Here is a 17531-nt window from a genome sequence, read left to right as displayed (position 1 = left end):
ATCCCGAAAACATTCAAGGAACGTGTGATTTGTGAAATAAGGGTGAGTGCAGGGGCAATAGAGAAAGATTTAGGAAAAAGAGTAGAGCAATCGCTGTATCTCCGCTCCTAGATTACATATCAGAAAATAGACGGAACTTACAAGGAGAAAAACGCCCCGAACACACAATACAGGCTTATTTTACGTTAAAAGAACGAAGGGCGCAGGGGGAACAACATGCTAAAGAGGAGATATTAAGGAAAGAAATAACAGAAGAAAAGGGAAATAAGAAAATTTTAGGCACGGAAGAGAAAATCAACTTTTTGATTTAGGAAGTCAAAGTACACATCGGACTATCATAAATGGCTGAAGGAAATGACAGAGTGCCCGATCTACCTGCCGATTTGGTTGCATCACATTTGACGAGGGTGGAGAAAGCAATAAAAGCACAGGGACTACCACAGGAATTTTTCGGGGGAAGGATATAAACATTTCACTGATTGGATTTAAAAGGCGGGAAAGGCATGCATTTCAGTTAGCACTCCAGATACGGCTAAATATACCTTAGCTATACAGACCGCAGTAAGCCCCACTGTAGATTTCTTGGTTAGGAAAATGAAGGAAACTCCCAACATTACTTAGACTCAGCTCAAGACAGCGTTGAAAGGTAGGTTTAGTGATTTACGTGATATACAGTATGCACAACAGAAATTGAAGAAACTTAAACAAAATTCTGGGGAGGTCATACAAGGGTATTCTGAAGGACTTCAGTCATTAGCAGACAAGTGTTACATAAAAAGAATTGCAATCAGCCACTGTTCAGGAAATTTTAACAGACATATTTATTGATGGATCACATTGCCAGAAGGTTAATAAGGGAACGGCTGACGAACTTGAAGGACGCAATTAAGAAGGCTGCGTACGAACAGCAAGCTGCCGAAACTTACAATCTAAGAAGGCATAGGGAGGAAACTCCCATGGAGATAGATTCATTGGGTAGGGACACTAAGTATGAAGCTTTGGAGAAGCAAGCTCAGATACTGATGGGACTGACGGAAGCTTTGGCGGAAAGGATAGATAGATTATTATCTTCAAACGCGACCCTGTATAAGACCAGATTGCCAGGGCACACGTATGCATCTTAAAACGTACCTCCTGGTCAGAGTAAATTGATAGGACAATCCATCCCACAAAGAACAAGGTACCAGAATACCTGGCCTAGACCAACTAGTCAAACACCGCCACAGTATCAGTGGGCTCCAGATGGGTCACCTATATGTGCATACTGTGGGGTTCAAATATTACAAACCACTAGACGATCCACGAGAGACTTGGCTGTGTTTGTTCGTGATACGCAACCATCTGAGCATGAAGCCCCACACGAAAGAACCAGTTACAATGTCATCCCAAAACCACCCGGGCAAGTTTTGAGGCAAAATGGAGCCAGCAGCATCAGTGGCCTGACTTTGCCAAAGAAGAGAAAGCTGATTAACACAGACTTGGATGACGAAAATGCTAAGGAAGAATTTTCATTGGACGAGGAGAGCGATTATCCCATAAATTATCTCACATCATCATCAGACGAAAATCATGATGATGATGATGACTCCATATTCATAAGATCAGGTTGAATCTTTAAATATCAGCATTATCTAGTATCATTTATTTATTATTTGTAGAGTTGTGATGATAAATCGATACCTGTATAATCGTTCTATCAAAATCAGATGATAGAATATATTGATATGATCCACGTGTATCCATTCGCCAACAATAACTTAACAATAACCAAAACTTGCTAAAAGGTAACCTACATTTCAAGGATGGTGACCTTTGTTATAGACCCATCACCTTATTGACAAATTACAAACAAAGGCAGTGGCATCAGTTACAAATAGCATCATCAGTCACAATTACTCTCCAACTAAGAAGGATACTTTCATGTTATTCAGTGGTTTAAGCAGTGATACTTCATCACTGAAAGCTACATATGTGAAGCTCAAAGAAACGTTTGAAGACCTTAAGTGAAAGTGGATCTAAACTATAGGTATTGCCATTCTTAGGAAGAGCTCAGAGTTTTCTGTTTGGCACAGTCTCTGAGGAGAACCTGGAAGCAATACATAAGAATGTGGACATTCTGTTTAAGAATCAGAAAGCTGTAACTCATGTCGTGTAAGAAAGCCTCTCTACAATGAACACTTCCAGGGTTGAAATTTCAGAAAACCTGCGTATGATCAGTGAATTGGCAGCTGACTCGCACCAAGTGGACATGAAGTTCCCTAATATTGCTAGAACATTACAGGGTAAGATGCTAAAGTTTGAACATTCTGTATTTGGGACAGAGGGTTAGGATCCAAAATGGCCATATACCATATATTAGTAATTATGGTTAAGATCATACGGATAGTCTTAGGATACCACAGGTTTAAGAGATGGTTCACCAGGAGAGTGAGGGGTAGGAGCCAGGGGTACTCCTATTTACGAGATGGCACCGATGAATTCAGGAGGATAGGTTTCTTCCTTCAGACACGGTGGTTGTTCTGGCCTCAGGATGGAGAAGAAAACACATGACTGGTCATGGGCCATCAGGTGGCAACGGTTCCCCACAGAGGGGGAATACCCCCTACGCCATTTATAGAAGAAGATGCGGAGATTGTGAACCATGCAGTGCATCGCCTCTATCTGGCCTCTAGATCATGAGGGAAAGGTGTCCAGGGAAGGCAAGAAGTGTGTATTTGGCTGAAGGTACGACAGTGTGTTTCCTAGAGCACAAAGGGACTGACATTCTAAAATGTACATAAAGTTGGGAGACCACCTCAGTGTAACAACTGTGTGATGTGATCTTCCCGGTCTACAGCGAAAAGGGAACAGACAGTAAATGCACAGAAGTCCAAGGACACTTTCAGTTCAATAATGGGAGAATAGAATTCTCCAAACATGTAAATAGAAAGTCATTACACACACAAATTATAATGGTCGGCAGATGTAAGGACAACGGATGTGAACTGTAGATCTATGATATTGATAATACGGATATGATTGTACTTATAATGTGAATATGAGCATACTGAAGTAGGCTTGGTTCCGGCAATCAGCTCTCAAACTGACTCGGTCCTTAAGAAATCTCCTCCAGATATTTTTTCTTAGATGGGGGCGAGTGTAACACAGCTGTGCTATAAAAACTGAAATGGAAAAAGCTAAAGGATTATTCAACAGCAGATTTGCAATGCAAAACAGAAAGCCATGTCAAGAACATGGTTTCAAAAGCATTGCAGATCAACAGTGAAAAAAACAGAATAATGCTGGATGCCAGCATGAAGTGCCTGGTCGTGGTTGCGAAGAGGATCTCCCTCAAGCATCCAACCAAGTCAATGGAAAGCTAATTATACAGTTATTAATAATAAGATAAATAAATCATCATTAGTAGTATAAAAATATTGAGCAGCACAAGTGTTGCAAAACAAATAAAAAACTTATAATTTTCCCCATCTACAGCATCACATGCATCCACGTGCACTACGAACAATAGTTGTATTGGTGCTGTTAAAGACAAGTCGACCATGACTCTTACGGGGGGCATGCTCATTAATAAGAGTTAACATTTATAGTTTGATAATAGGTCTAGTAGTTTTTTTTCCTTATTGTTCATAACTGGTATTTTATATTTCAAGATTCGACGTACGTGTAGAAGGTTACTGTACCTTCATATGCGAATAACCCTTCCCAATAGTTTTGAAATAGGTCAACTTATAAGTTCAGGAATGGAATCGAATGAAAATATTTTTGAAATAGACGAAATCAACAGAGACTTTGAAGAAATTGATAGCTGATATAATACTTACTAGGTCATTGTTAATGTAATTGTTACATATATTCCAGCTGGGGAGATTACCGCAATATTGTCTACGGTGGCAGTTACATTGGTAGTGATAATATGAGGAATAGTTCTGTGTGTTATCATTTGCGTCAGACGGCGACGACGCCAAGCTATGGATCTGGCTAAAAGAGAAAGAGGATTCACCCTCTTCGCAGACACATGCTCTCCTCCACGTAACATTTTCAAAGAAGTTGTTGCGTCTAACGACCCAGAAGAAATTGAAATGTTCAGTCAGTAATGAATTCTCTATTTTGTTCTCCCAAAATATAGGTCTAGTGAGAGATGTCCTCTTGTGTCTACTAGGTGTTTGCCTCATTAATCTGAGGCAAATCATATTCAGGATACTCCTGGCAGCGCTATATCTCAACAACGGACATTTCCCTCAACGACAAATTGTCAGTCAAGATCGAGAACCTCAACCTCAGCCGCATCCTTGTATACTAATTAATCAGAGATATCCATAGATTTAGTGGAAGGGTAAACTGAACACCCACTAAGTAAAGATGAGATAGCATACTTTAAGATCCTGTGATACTTAGCTCAGACACAGAAATCATGAGTGAAGAAAGTCTGTCACCCACAATGTCAGTTAAGAAGGGAAAATCCTCGCCAGTCATTAACACAGTGAAGAGACATTACCCGTGACGACAGTTAGGTGGAACCTTTTCATTGTCAAGGAGTGAAAACAAAGCAAAGGGCAGACTTGTAGTAAAGGAGCAAAGTGAGTAAAATGGGATGATGAGGACAGCGAAACGAGCATACTGACAGATTCAGAATCATCCACTGAAGATACGATCCAACCCAGAAAGAGTTCTACTCTCTATGATGATGATGGTAAGGTGAACACATGTCAAACGCATCAGACCAAGACGAGGAGCCTATCTATGATGTAAACTATAACAACGATGACGATGAAGATAGCGACTCTGACCAAACAGAAGAGGATGATTATGTGACTTGTAGAATAAAGAACACAGTCTGCAATTCGATATTAGTTAAATTTGACAAGGTATCTAAATTCCTTGGCTGCTTCTTTACAAGTAATCCTGAGATAATCAAGATGTAATTGTCATTACTTGATGATAACGTCTTCTACGGCCAAGTGACAAATACAACTGATATGAAAACTCCATCTAACATCGACAGATTACTGCATAATTACCAGCATCCTCAACATGATTTTAACTTCAGAATTCATTCTACTGTTGTGTGTCATTATTTACTTACTTTGTTATTTATTAATTGTTTATTATTTACTTTGTTGGTGTATACTCTATAATAACTGGTTCGTGTATGGACTTAACCATAAGGTACAGAGTTTGTAGTTTGTGTCTGTGGTGCTGCCTATTGTTATATTTAACATACGGTAGTTACCAGGGAAATGGACCATATAATACTACTACTGTAACCTGGTCATGTTTACGCTAGAAGCGTGATAGCCTGGCCACTGAACGCATGGGTAAGCCTACCTGTCCGACTGATAAGACCAACGGTCAATCAGCGCATGGACAAATATCACGATATGACACCTGGCCACTGAACGCATGGGTAAGCCTACCTGTCCGACTGATAAGACCAACGGTCAATCAGCGCATGGACAAATATCAAGATATGACACCTGGCCACTGGATGCAGGGGTGATAAAGCCTACCTGTCCACCTTACAAGACCAACGGTCAATCAGCGCTTGGACAAGTATCTTGTTGTGACACTGATGTACTGGTTGCATGGCCGATAGTGTCACTGGCAGACGGGACAAACATCTTGTTGTGATGCGCAGGCTGCGATACCGTTGCTGGTGAACTTCTCAACCCAGTGTCAAACATGATATAATAAAATCCAGACCAGCCAAACTTCTGTCAGTGGAGACAAACAAAATGTTTGGGTATGCTGATTAAACTGTCCTAATTGAAAGCCAGCTGATTCCTGTTATTCTGATGGCCTGAGCTTGTGTCCATTTCGGAAAACTCTGCTACACTACTCTGTTGATGCATATTGTAGTTCAGTTAGAGAATCTCCCAGAAACCAGAACGGCTGGGATGAGGCCATTGTCAGTGACGGTAGAGTAACAGGTAGGACAATTAGCTCAAGCTATCACATCACAAAGTCTGTCCCAGTATGTAAAGCCATATGAAGGCGACCCTAGGAAGTATAAAGAGTGGATCAAATCCCTGGATATGCATGTCAGTTTAGCCGGCATTCTTGATGACAAAATCAGATAGGTGGCTTTTCAAAGTAGTTGCAGTCGGCCGAGAGATTTCTTACAAAGATATGCACTCTACCACCATGTGGACGTGGCAAATTGAAACGAGGTGGAGGTCTCAATGACAATTCCATGTCATTAACTGTTCGACGCAGGATGCTGAAAGAACTAACTTGTGGTCCTATATTACCGCCACTTGCTGGATGCGCTAAATGGAGGGAACAGGTGAAAGCCTCTTTGATGACTACTCCTCCTAGATCCGTCAAAGTCTCTCCGCAGTGAATGTTGCTGCCCTTGCATTGACGTGTCATCCAACTTTGCTCCGGATTAATAAAAAAACCACAGTTGTGGAATGAATGGCAGCGAAACAGAGCCAAATGCAAGAGCCTAGTATAGAACACGGCCCGGAAAACGATTATGCTAAAGTATGCATTATCTTCCATTATTATTATTCAATATAGATTTCCAAATGTATTTAACATTTAAATCACTTGCTGAATATTAAACATCATTTGCTTAGATTTATGACAGCTTAGATTTTTCAACAGTGTAATATTATAATAACTGTATATTTTCAAAATAGGTTTTAAAATTGATTTTGTACTGTGTGTCTTCTCATAACTTTGAGTTGCTACTTGTATCTACCCAATGCAACGAATAGAAGCATTAAGCAAACCCTGTTAAACCATACTTCATTCATTTAGATTATATTCAAGTATGTGAGACAAGTCAGAGACAAAGCTCCAAGACCTCTCCAAAGACTGGGTAAGAAATGTGATGAAAATGGAAAAACAACATCCAGTCTCTACAATCTCTTATATTACATACAACTTTTCAGAAAATTGCTGTATTAACTTCATGCTTGTATCATGGGTTTTGACTAAATTTAAAGTAGGTCATGCTTCTGCAAAGAGTGATGCAATGTAAGGAGCATAATATTTCATTCATTGTATATTCAGTATATAAATATAAGTAACTAAATACAATCTATATGTATTTTTGTTTATGGTATAAGGTTTTATTCAAAGATATGCTCCTATTTCAGGAACGAGACGGTGGACAGATGCATTAAGGAAATCCTGTTAAACCATACTCCCTTGATTCAGCTTATATTCATGTATCGCCATCACGAGCGATCCGCATTCGTTTCATTTCCTTTATGGAATGGCATAGTTCACCATTCCTAGTTTTGGCATCTTGTGTGTAATGGCTGTCGAATAAACCGCATGCTGTTGAGAGATCGGTGTTGTATACTGGCGTATGAAGATGTTAGACAGGTCAGAGACAAACCCAAAAGAGCTCTCCAAAGATTGGCTAGATGTTGACAACAACGGCCACCCGTACTAAAAGCAGCATAAACAACTCTCACCAGTGAGATCATATAAACAGGTACCAAACAAACAGATCTTCTAAACAAACCACTGCTTGCCTTTTCTCCAGATGAGATTTAGCTCATGTGGGTACTGTACCCACTGTATTTTGGTTTTTTGATAGGGTATTATGAATGTTGAGTGGGTATTTCATTTCCCATTTTCTAAGGCTTTGAAATATCTGGGTATTTCAGTAATTTAACTCACCTAAGTATGTGTCCTTGAGTAAGTCTACTAAGCAGGTATATACTGCCTTATGTCATATATAATCAAAACCAACTTAAATATCATGGAAATGATTTCATAAAATATCACTCTACCTCTATTGACAGCACAACACTAGTCCTATATGAGGGAATGTCAAACAGTAGTGAGTCTAGCTATATTCTCAATGTCCAGTGTTTGTAAAGTTTTCATTTAACTGTGAAGGGATCATTGGCAAAGCCATATCCAAAGTTTCCCATTTGTGAGTAACACATTGGGGTAGAATATTTGTAAAATAACTGCAGAAAATGAAAACAATATGTCATTTGGTATGTCATCAAATAATATAAAAAAACATATTCAGAATGGTATTGAATATATTCCCATCATAATCAACAGCCAAAGATTGGTATTGCTTGATTTAGATAAGGACTGTTTTCAAAACATTAGAATCAGTTATGTCCCTATGATGAACATGAAGTCGTCTCGAAGGTGGTGGGTAGTGTCCCAAAACAAACTCTTTCAGTAAACATGAAAGGAGGAGTCACTTACACCAACAACTGTAGTTTCAAATTGCTTGTTTAAGCACTATAATATATAAGTGTGATTTTAGTGGACCTCTACCTATCTTTACTGCAGATTTTGCATTTTGGGGAGTACCAAGATAAAAAGTCAAACAAAATGGGGATCATGAGGCTGGAACATAGCAAACCAATTTGCTTGAAGTTGACAGATAATACTTGTATCACTGTAATGGTGAGACTCGCTATTTCCTGACATCCCCACATGCTATCAGTACAACTCAATAGCATTATGCACATGCATATATTCAGTATGCATTGTTTAAAACTTTTTGCATACCTAACATTTTAACTGGTACACAACAATTATTTTTGAATGTGTAATTGGAAATTGTTTTTTATGTATTTTACCCGCATATGCTGCTTATCTGGACCTCTGTTCATAAACATTTGATAAATATTTAGGGGGCTAGAACTAGGGGTGCAACGAATACACTATGTGGAGAATATGATATGAATCACGAAAATTGGGTAACAAATACTAATAATTAATCACGAATATAATACTGCAGTTAAGTAATTGATGCACAATACGGAAGCCCATGTTGACTGTTAATTTGTTCCAAGAACTGTCTAGGTGTCCAGGGTGATGGTATGTACCTGTTCCAAGAACTGTCTAGGTGTCCAGGGTGATGGCATGTACCTGTTCCAAGAACTGTCTAGGTGTCCAGGGTGATGGTATGTACCTGTTCCAAGAACTGTCTGGGTGTCCAGGGTGATGGGTATGTACCTGTTCCAAGAACTGTCTAGGTGTCCAGGGTGATGGGTATGTACCTGTTCCAAGAACTGTCTAGGTGTCCAGGGTGATGGGTATGTACCTGTTCCAAGAATTATCCAGGTGTCCTAGGAGATGGGTATGTACCTGTTCCAAGAACCGTCTGTGTGCAGGGTGATGGGTATGTAGTATGTACCATGTTTCAAGAACTATCCAGGTGTCCTAGGAAAGGCGTATGTACCTCTTCCAAGAACTATCCATGTGTCTTGAGTAGTGGGTATGTACCTCTTCCAAGAAGTATCCAGGTGTCTTGAGTAGTGGGAATGTTAAGAGCCATAGGTGAATTAGTGGCTACAGATTCGGATACTTTTATCACAAAATCAGATGCTCCTGGGGAATGAATTGGCTCTATTCCAAACAAATCACCACTGCACCAGATTTTCTCAGAGGGTCACCTCTGCACATGTCCGCATGTGCACATCCGAGCCACGACGCACGCCCAGCATAGAGTTGGCACAAGTTAACCCTTGTCCCCAGATTAGTGCAGGTGCACACGTGTAACCTGTATGGTCCAGTCACCATGTCCAGTCTCTGTGAATATCACACACCTGTCAGAGGGTCAGGGGATCATCATCCATCTGCTGCTGAGCTCTCCATAGCATCCTCCCATATCCACCAAACAGCTTTATTCTTTGAGGTGTCATTTGCAAGGATCACACTCATGCCAATGGTGGCTGTAGTCCAAAGCATATGGTCCACTTTTCTTGGAGACTGTAACATACAAATAAACATGATATAACAGTTTACACATTCTTCCCTTCAGTGCCAAAAATACACGGTTTACAAATTGTTAGACTACCTGACTTTCTGGGTGTCAACATACACAGTTGAGACACTGTTAAACTACTAGTCCTTCTCGGAGTTACGCTGTTACACACCAGGGTCTACCTTTAGAATACAGCAGCACAAACTTTAAAGACACGTCATAATACTATTTTAGATAATTGCATGTGATTTTGTTCAAAAGCACATTCTTGACACAATGCCCTATGATGCCAGCATAGCAACAAGGTCATCAAGCTCAGCGAGTGCCTATAAGCTCCGCTCACTGATGTTTCATCTCTACAGGCCATGTCATTACAGAAACCCAACGATGTTGCAAGTTTCCAGTAGTAGTTCACCGGCAGATGCACAATTTTACACAAGCACCAGTTTTAAAATTTTTTTTCTTTTTTGACTAAAATGCTCATATTTCTTTGTATTAAGAGGTGCTGAGGTGTTATATTTTGTGTGTTTAAACATTTTGTATTGTTTAAATTTAGTATGAGTGACTTACATTGGTCACATTGGTTTTGTCAAGTATTGTAATTTTATTAGAATTGTTTCAAGGATTAGAGTTAGGGTTTAGGGTAAGGGTCCTAATCCAATATAGTAGGTAGATAATGAGTACCAGTTGTTTTCCTTTTCCATTTCCATTTTGAATACTTTGTTCACAAAAAAAGGGAGACCAAAAACGTCACAAGTTAAATAAACAATGAAATGTGTTAATGTAGAAATTTTGGGCTAATGGAAATCGGCCTCGAACTTGCAATCCAACTTTCACCCCTAGATCTACATAATTTCATATGATTCGAAGTCTAACTCACCCTCGCGCCGTCACTAGACATGCCCACATCTCACTCATTCCTTAGCGTGATCCACACTATCCCTACTGTGTTCCCTATAACACTTTACTGTCACAAAAGCACACAATGATTTTAATACATGCGAGTCAATCATGCTTTCACCGTGAAAAAGACGTATGACGTCTGACGTCAACAATCGTTTTCAGTTCGAACCATATCAGCTCAATCAACACAACATGTTATCTTGCAGATTACGGAATAGTACAATTGTGCCAAATGATATCGGGGCCATTCGGCAACTGTCAGTAATCGAAAGCCCGAGACACCAAGTCTACCTGTAACCTTCGTATTGTCCGCAACCAATTCGACTCTTTCCGTTCATTTGCATGACCTCACAGGAATGACTAGCTAAAGTTGCACATTGTGCAACATTGTGGACGTAGCTCAGTCGGTTAGCTGTCGGGCTACCAATCCGAAGGTCGCAGGTTCGCGTCCTACAGGTTCTCACAAACTGGTTGCCTGTTTCACTGACATGTGACCTACGTCTGAGAACGTCCTCACCACGGTGCTGAATTCTAAAGGTGCTCCCACACCAGTTCTTCTCAGTGTCTGTCATACACAGTTGAGACACTGTTACACTACCAGTCCTACTCGGGGCATTTCTAGATAGCTATATTTTCCTTAAAAAACATATTTTAAATATATATATAAAATATATATTTCAATAATATAGGGAAGTTAACTGAACTTACAAATTTAGTAGGGCAGGATAGGATATTTATGCAGCGTGCATATCCACGCAACAAGTAGACAAGGCATTTGAGTGTTCCCTTGATTAACAGATGTCTTTTTTCTGGCCTTTTTTTTTAACCAACTCAACTCCCAGGGGAGTATTCAACTTAGGCGGTCTGTTTCGCACATGAAATAATCACACAGTTTCATCCTCACAAGATATCCATCTGCAGCTGGATGAACTGGGGCACACAGTCCCAGTATTTTGTCCAATGGCACTGCAGTTACTAAATCCACAACTAGGTGTCTGCATGTGTTTGTGTGTCCACCATCTGGTAACCTACCATCAAATGAGTGGGTTCTTTTAGGAGCACAGGGATGTGTACTGCACACTAGTGACAACACTGAAAAATCCTGCAATTAATCTTAGCTCCATGGTTTTACATCTAGTTACAAGTGGCCATCAATCCTGGCAGTCACCGACTGCGTGTAAAGGGTAATAGTGCTAAAAGTTCATGACCCAAGGCGAGGTCATGTCTGGGAAAAATAACCTCCGAAGCCAATTTCAGCCACAATCCTTCTAACTTTACAACACATTTCATGAAAAGTTACTAAGTAAAAGCAATCAAAATGACTTTTTAGGATCAAATCAAATGATTATAATTAATGAATAACGAACAATTTAAATGCTCGTGTTAATTCAGTAAATGTCTCCAAATGCATTCTCAAAAAGGGTTTGAACGAAAACTTTGAATGCTATCAAAACTTGAATCATAATAATATCCTCACGCAGAAATGAATTACTTCAAATGTAATTTGATAAATATCGCACTATAGGGTGATCGGTCTATAAATATCCCGTTAGCTTATTATAGACCGAGCGGCAGGTTTCCCCAATATGTATAATGTTATCTACCAACTGATTCACTTTTTGTCCCCACAAACGAAAAAAGAACCATGATAACTCTTGATTACTTTGCATATGACCATGCTTTGAACAAATGACAACAAAACGGATGAATAAGGAAAGAAAGTATGGATTCTTGGGAGTAGTTCAGGTAGCAAGAGTGGCCGTTTATGGCAAGGGAGGCTACTCTCTAACATAAATAAACCCATATCACATGTACACGTGCCAAAAAGAATACGTGACGGAATGTGCCTGAAGGCAGGTGCGCTACTGAGCATAATACAGTTCGTAACCAGATTCCATATGCACAAATGATACTCACAGTATCCTGCATGCGAAATCGCGTTCAGACAAGTCCCCCACCAACAGCCTCGTAGGCCAACAGTTGTCACTGCTACCTATGCACACGCCCGCTCTGGGCAAATCTGACTGCTCAGTTGTCACGTGACAACGTGTTCACAGTGAGCCTCGCTCTGGTGCACTGCTATCGCAGCATAGTCACGAGATAATATTGGCATATCACCTGATATCACTTGGTCTCTTGTTTGCACTCAAACACTACGTTCGTTCAGTTATCAGTAGACTTCGAACTATAGTCTCTGAAATGAACATATTTTACAGAAAAAAACAAACTCATAGCAGAAGAAAACAAAGCAGTGAAAAGGAGCCCTAGGTTACTTTCTTCATTTTTAGAAGTTGTAGTAATCTAGGTTGCCACATTTTCTGAACTTGTGGACTCTCTTGGATATATTTGCTTCAGGGTCTGCGTGACAGGACCCGTGAAGCTTAAGGTTCCGGGGTAGAATAGGCCTTCAGCAACCCATGCTTGCCCTAAAAGATGACTATGCTTGTCGTAGGAGGTGACTAACAGGATCGGGTGCAGGCTCACTGACTTGGTTGACATGTCATCGGTTCCCAATTGTGCAGATCGATGCTCATGTTGTTGATCACTAGATTGTCTGTCCCAGGCTCGATTATTTACCGATCGCTGGAATATAGCTGGAATATTGCTGAGTGCGGCGTAAAACTAAACTCACTTACTCTGCGTGACAGACCAGCTAGGGATAATCTGCATCTATATATAAGCTCCATGAACAGTGTAAGAAATCAGGACAGAATGGCCTTTTGATAGTCTGTCTCACAGTCCCTGAAGCGAGGTATTTTACGTACCTCCTAGCCCTCTCTGCAATGCTATATAGCCTTTAATGAGGCAAGTCTAGATTTGTCCAGAATCCCCCAACTCACTGGGACTCCTTTTCAATTCAAATGGGTTTATTGTCACCATCAAAATTTTAAATACACACACACACACACACACACACACACACAACACACACACACAACACACACACACACATTCGGGAGTTAAGCGTTAGTCTAGCTTTTTTTCAGCCTTTCCGTGTACTTATCATAGTACTGCGTTGCATAATTTTGAGATAAACATACCGCGTTCCGAAATCGGAGGAATGTAACGTAAGGCACATTAACTTGGTGCGCCTAAATGGCTGCAAGCGGTGTATGTATGATCCTGGGGAGTTCGGATTGAAGATCGAGTGTCGCTGAAATTGACATCCTATTTTCGGGGAAAAAACAAAACGCCTTTGGGCAGGTGAGCTGCATACTGGCGCTTTACAAATATCAGAATAAAAAAATCAGCATCTGGTTTATTCACACCTACATGTCTGTCTCTCTGTCTGATGATGATACAATTCACTACACAACTTCAATCAATGTCAACATGCATTTTGAAATCAACACCTATCGGGCTTGAAAGCCATAAACAAAGATCCGACTAAGCGCATCCGCAAATGAACTAGTGGTTACACTTGAGTGCACGCCCACCGGCTCTGACTTGTTTCGGTATCGAGGTAAACCCAAGTACAAAATATTGAAATAAGGGGTCCTTTTCGTTTTACCCCGCGCTTGAAAACATTGTAAACTCTTTTAATGATTTGCCAGGTATCTTTAGATAACATCGTTTTCACCTCAACACGGCTACCAGTATACTGGCAGTCGATGACATCAGCGCTTTGATATATAGTATTCCCAGAAATTATTGAGAATCATGTTGCGTCATGTAAGTCATTACGTTTATTAACGTCTGGCGTTTTACGTACATAAACATGTTAAAACATCATCCTTTTACAGTCTCAGTCTTGTTTTAGTACTTTGTTAGACCTCCTCGCTCAGCAACGCATGCCTGAATACGCCTAGGCACACTACCCATCAAAGTTTGTAGGTAATCGTGTGACAGGGTATCCCAATATTAGACCACCTCGGCCTTCATATCTTCAATATTTCTCAGTCCCTTTTGGTTTATTCTGTCCTTCATGACTCCCCACACATTCTCATTTGGGTTTAGGTCTGGGCTGTAACTGGGCCAGTCTAAAACTTGAACATTTTCGCCCGACAACCACTGTTTTGTGTAGCGCGCAGTGTGTTTTGGGTCATTATCATGCTGGAAAATCCAATCATCTTCATACAATGTTTGTGCTGTCGGAAGAAGGTGACCATTTAGAATGTCAACGTATCTTTCTTTTGTCAAGTTTCCCATGAAAACACACAATGGCGTCACTCCGCGAGCCGATATGCCACCCCACATGTGAAACTTCGGGCTATGTTTTGGTCGCTGGTAGATAGGTTTGACAGTATCTTTGGTCCAAATTTTCACACAGTTAGAGAAAAGCCAAACAGAACTTTCATCCGAAAAGAAAACATTATCCCAATCTTGATTTTCATGAGCCCGACACCAGTTTAAACGTTTTTCCTTTTGTGCATCTTTCATCAACGGCGAGGGAAATCCACGTTTTTTTCACCCAATTAAGTCTCTGTAATTCCTGCCTAACTGTTTCATTGCATACCTGAGGACTTCCTCTGCTAATCATTTCATTTCTGATGTTCTCAACACTTTTCAATTTGCCCCTACTCACAATCTGCCCAAGTCTTCGGCGATCCACAACACTGAATTTCCTAGGCCGACCTGCCCCTGCTTTGTGCTCTATCCCGGTTCCTGTTTGAATATTCTTCAAAGTTCTGTATACTGTAGACAGAGGAATACCATGTCTACAAGCTAACACTTTAGCATCAGCCTCACCCCTTTCAAAATCATCTAGAATGAGCTTTCTTTTCTCTCTTGCTGTAAATTCTGCCGTGTCAACACAGGAAGCCGTCTGCTCAGACAAGGGAGATAACTCTTGACGTAATGAGCTGCCTTCTAAGCCTTCAAGAGTTGTCTCCCTTATTTAGTATGCTTAGTGCATAGTGAAAGCCCTTTTTCCAATCTTAGCATCATTCGAAAAACAAAAACAAAGATTTTCTCAATAATTTCTGGGAACACTGTACATACCGAAACATAAGTCTCATTCACTTATTCTGACAATGGCCTACTTTTCAGCAAATCCGAGTATTTTTGAGTGAAAATGAAAATAGACACTACAAACAACTCTGATTAAAATGAATTTCAATTTCTTCTTTCATAAGAAAATGGTATTTACAAATGAATTAGAATTTACATAGCCTTTGTATACTTTATGTCGAGGTTCAGGCAGCATACCTTGACTGTTGAATCACAAACCGCCCCTGTTGACGAGGTTGTAAAATTATGCACAATGTATCTGGCTCACTGGTTAAACCTGTTAAGTATTTTTGCGCTTATGTAGCGTAGTTCTGTAACGCACAATGAGGTTGATGTAATATCAGTTACGTAACAGACCGCCAAACTTTTCTAGTGGCAGAGCCTCGTTTTCAGATTTCCACGATTACAAAGGTTTCCGTTTGTCAGAGCTCATTGTACGACAGAACACGTTGTACGACGTGTTTGCCTGTATTAGAAAGACCGTAATGTTGCAATATATCAGTGCTTAGGCTTATCAAATCATACTGATTAATATTCATGTATCCAGTTAAATGACATAGTCTAAAAATTCAGGACTTGTTATCGCACTAACTGGACGCGACCCACTAAACAGGAAACCAGACTGTTCGGTAACCAATGTTTTGACATGATAACCCTTCCGTGTACATTTCGCGCTTACACACATTTTACGATGTTGTTGGATTTTCCATCAAGTGCGTTAACCCCTCGCAAAACTATCCACACTTTGTCAATTATTATATTATTAACACGGGGAAATTGGACAAAATTTTACCAATATTTTATAACGGTATGTGTTATTGAAAACTGGAAATTTACAGACTAACTGACCACGTTCTTCAATGTTAAACCTGTCAAGGGTCACAGTGATAACGAGTATCAGACTCTCTTAAGCTAACAGAACCAAGGTGCAATACATGTATCTGTCTCTACGGCTGTTTGTAGTTCACACTGGCAAATCAGGTGCGTGCCACGTATACCCTCGTGGCACACTCACGACTGGCCATCGATGCCTTGGTCCTTCTAAATGACATAATCAAAGGTTCACAATAACAGCATTATCGTAAGTTTTATCTGCGATAGCTGAAATAGGATATAATACAGATGACAGTCACAAATCAGGGGGTGGCTATCTTGTAAATTTTATCTATTGTATTACATTGTGAATAATATACTATGTAGATTGTATAAACACCCTCTGGCTTCATGTGTAGAGTATTTGACAATGGGATAGCGTTGTATACGTTTGAATGTGTGTCGTGATTATGTATAACGAATCTACGTATGATGTTTATGTTCTTTGAAAGCTGATAGATCACTATAATAATTGTACCCATATTATGATCGAATGATTATGTAACAAATGATCCTGTGACTGTGGCGTAATAAACTCCTTGTTTATTCACTCAGGTTCTCGTGTTGTATGTGGGTTGGGATAGTTACACCTCCTAGCTGCCAAGCGAGCTGATTCCCTAAACTCGCGAGTTAACAAGTTTTTTACTTGTTACAATTATTATAGTGATCTGTCAGCTTTCAAAGAACATAAACATCATACGTAGATTCGTTATACAGTCGGCTTAAAATGACTAAACGCAATATCATGTTATATAACTGGACACAGATGTCACCTGAACAGCGTAACGTTTTAAAACAGTCAGGAATGTTATGTAAATTGTAAAATACCAAGTGCCTAAAGGTAAGTTGAGGACTATGTTGAAGCCCGTTTCATGTGGACTATTGCCCAAAGCGGCAAACCACTATGTGCACTCACGTCTCGAAAATCACGCGTGTGGATGTGATAATGAAACATTTTCTTCGAGAACCAGCATATTCTTCCGTCAATGCTCAAAAGGAGTATTTTATGAAACACAATGCATGTTTATTGAAAGGCAAGCATAGGATATATGTATACTCTTATCGACGAGTGTTAATTGATATCAACAGACAAGAGGGAGGGATTCTATTT

General features: G+C 40.0%; 1 protein-coding gene and 1 long non-coding RNA gene across 2 annotated transcripts in view; both read right to left on the bottom strand.

The window, feature by feature from the left end:
- The window catches only part of LOC137259203 (superkiller complex protein 8-like), a 440560-nt gene that overhangs the window by 386733 nt on the left and 36296 nt on the right, over nucleotides 1–17531 (bottom strand). The window lies entirely within an intron of this gene.
- Nucleotides 7051–12655, bottom strand: LOC137260051 (uncharacterized). Its single transcript, XR_010954725.1, has 2 exons — nucleotides 12515–12655; nucleotides 7051–9699 (listed from the first exon to the last, which is right to left on the bottom strand). It is a non-coding gene; the product is annotated as an uncharacterized lncRNA (long non-coding RNA).

Source organism: Haliotis asinina, chromosome 13 (assembly GCF_037392515.1).
Source record: "Haliotis asinina isolate JCU_RB_2024 chromosome 13, JCU_Hal_asi_v2, whole genome shotgun sequence".
Taxonomy (NCBI): Eukaryota; Metazoa; Mollusca; class Gastropoda; order Lepetellida; family Haliotidae; genus Haliotis; species Haliotis asinina.
This window is presented reverse-complemented; position numbering and strand designations above follow the sequence as displayed.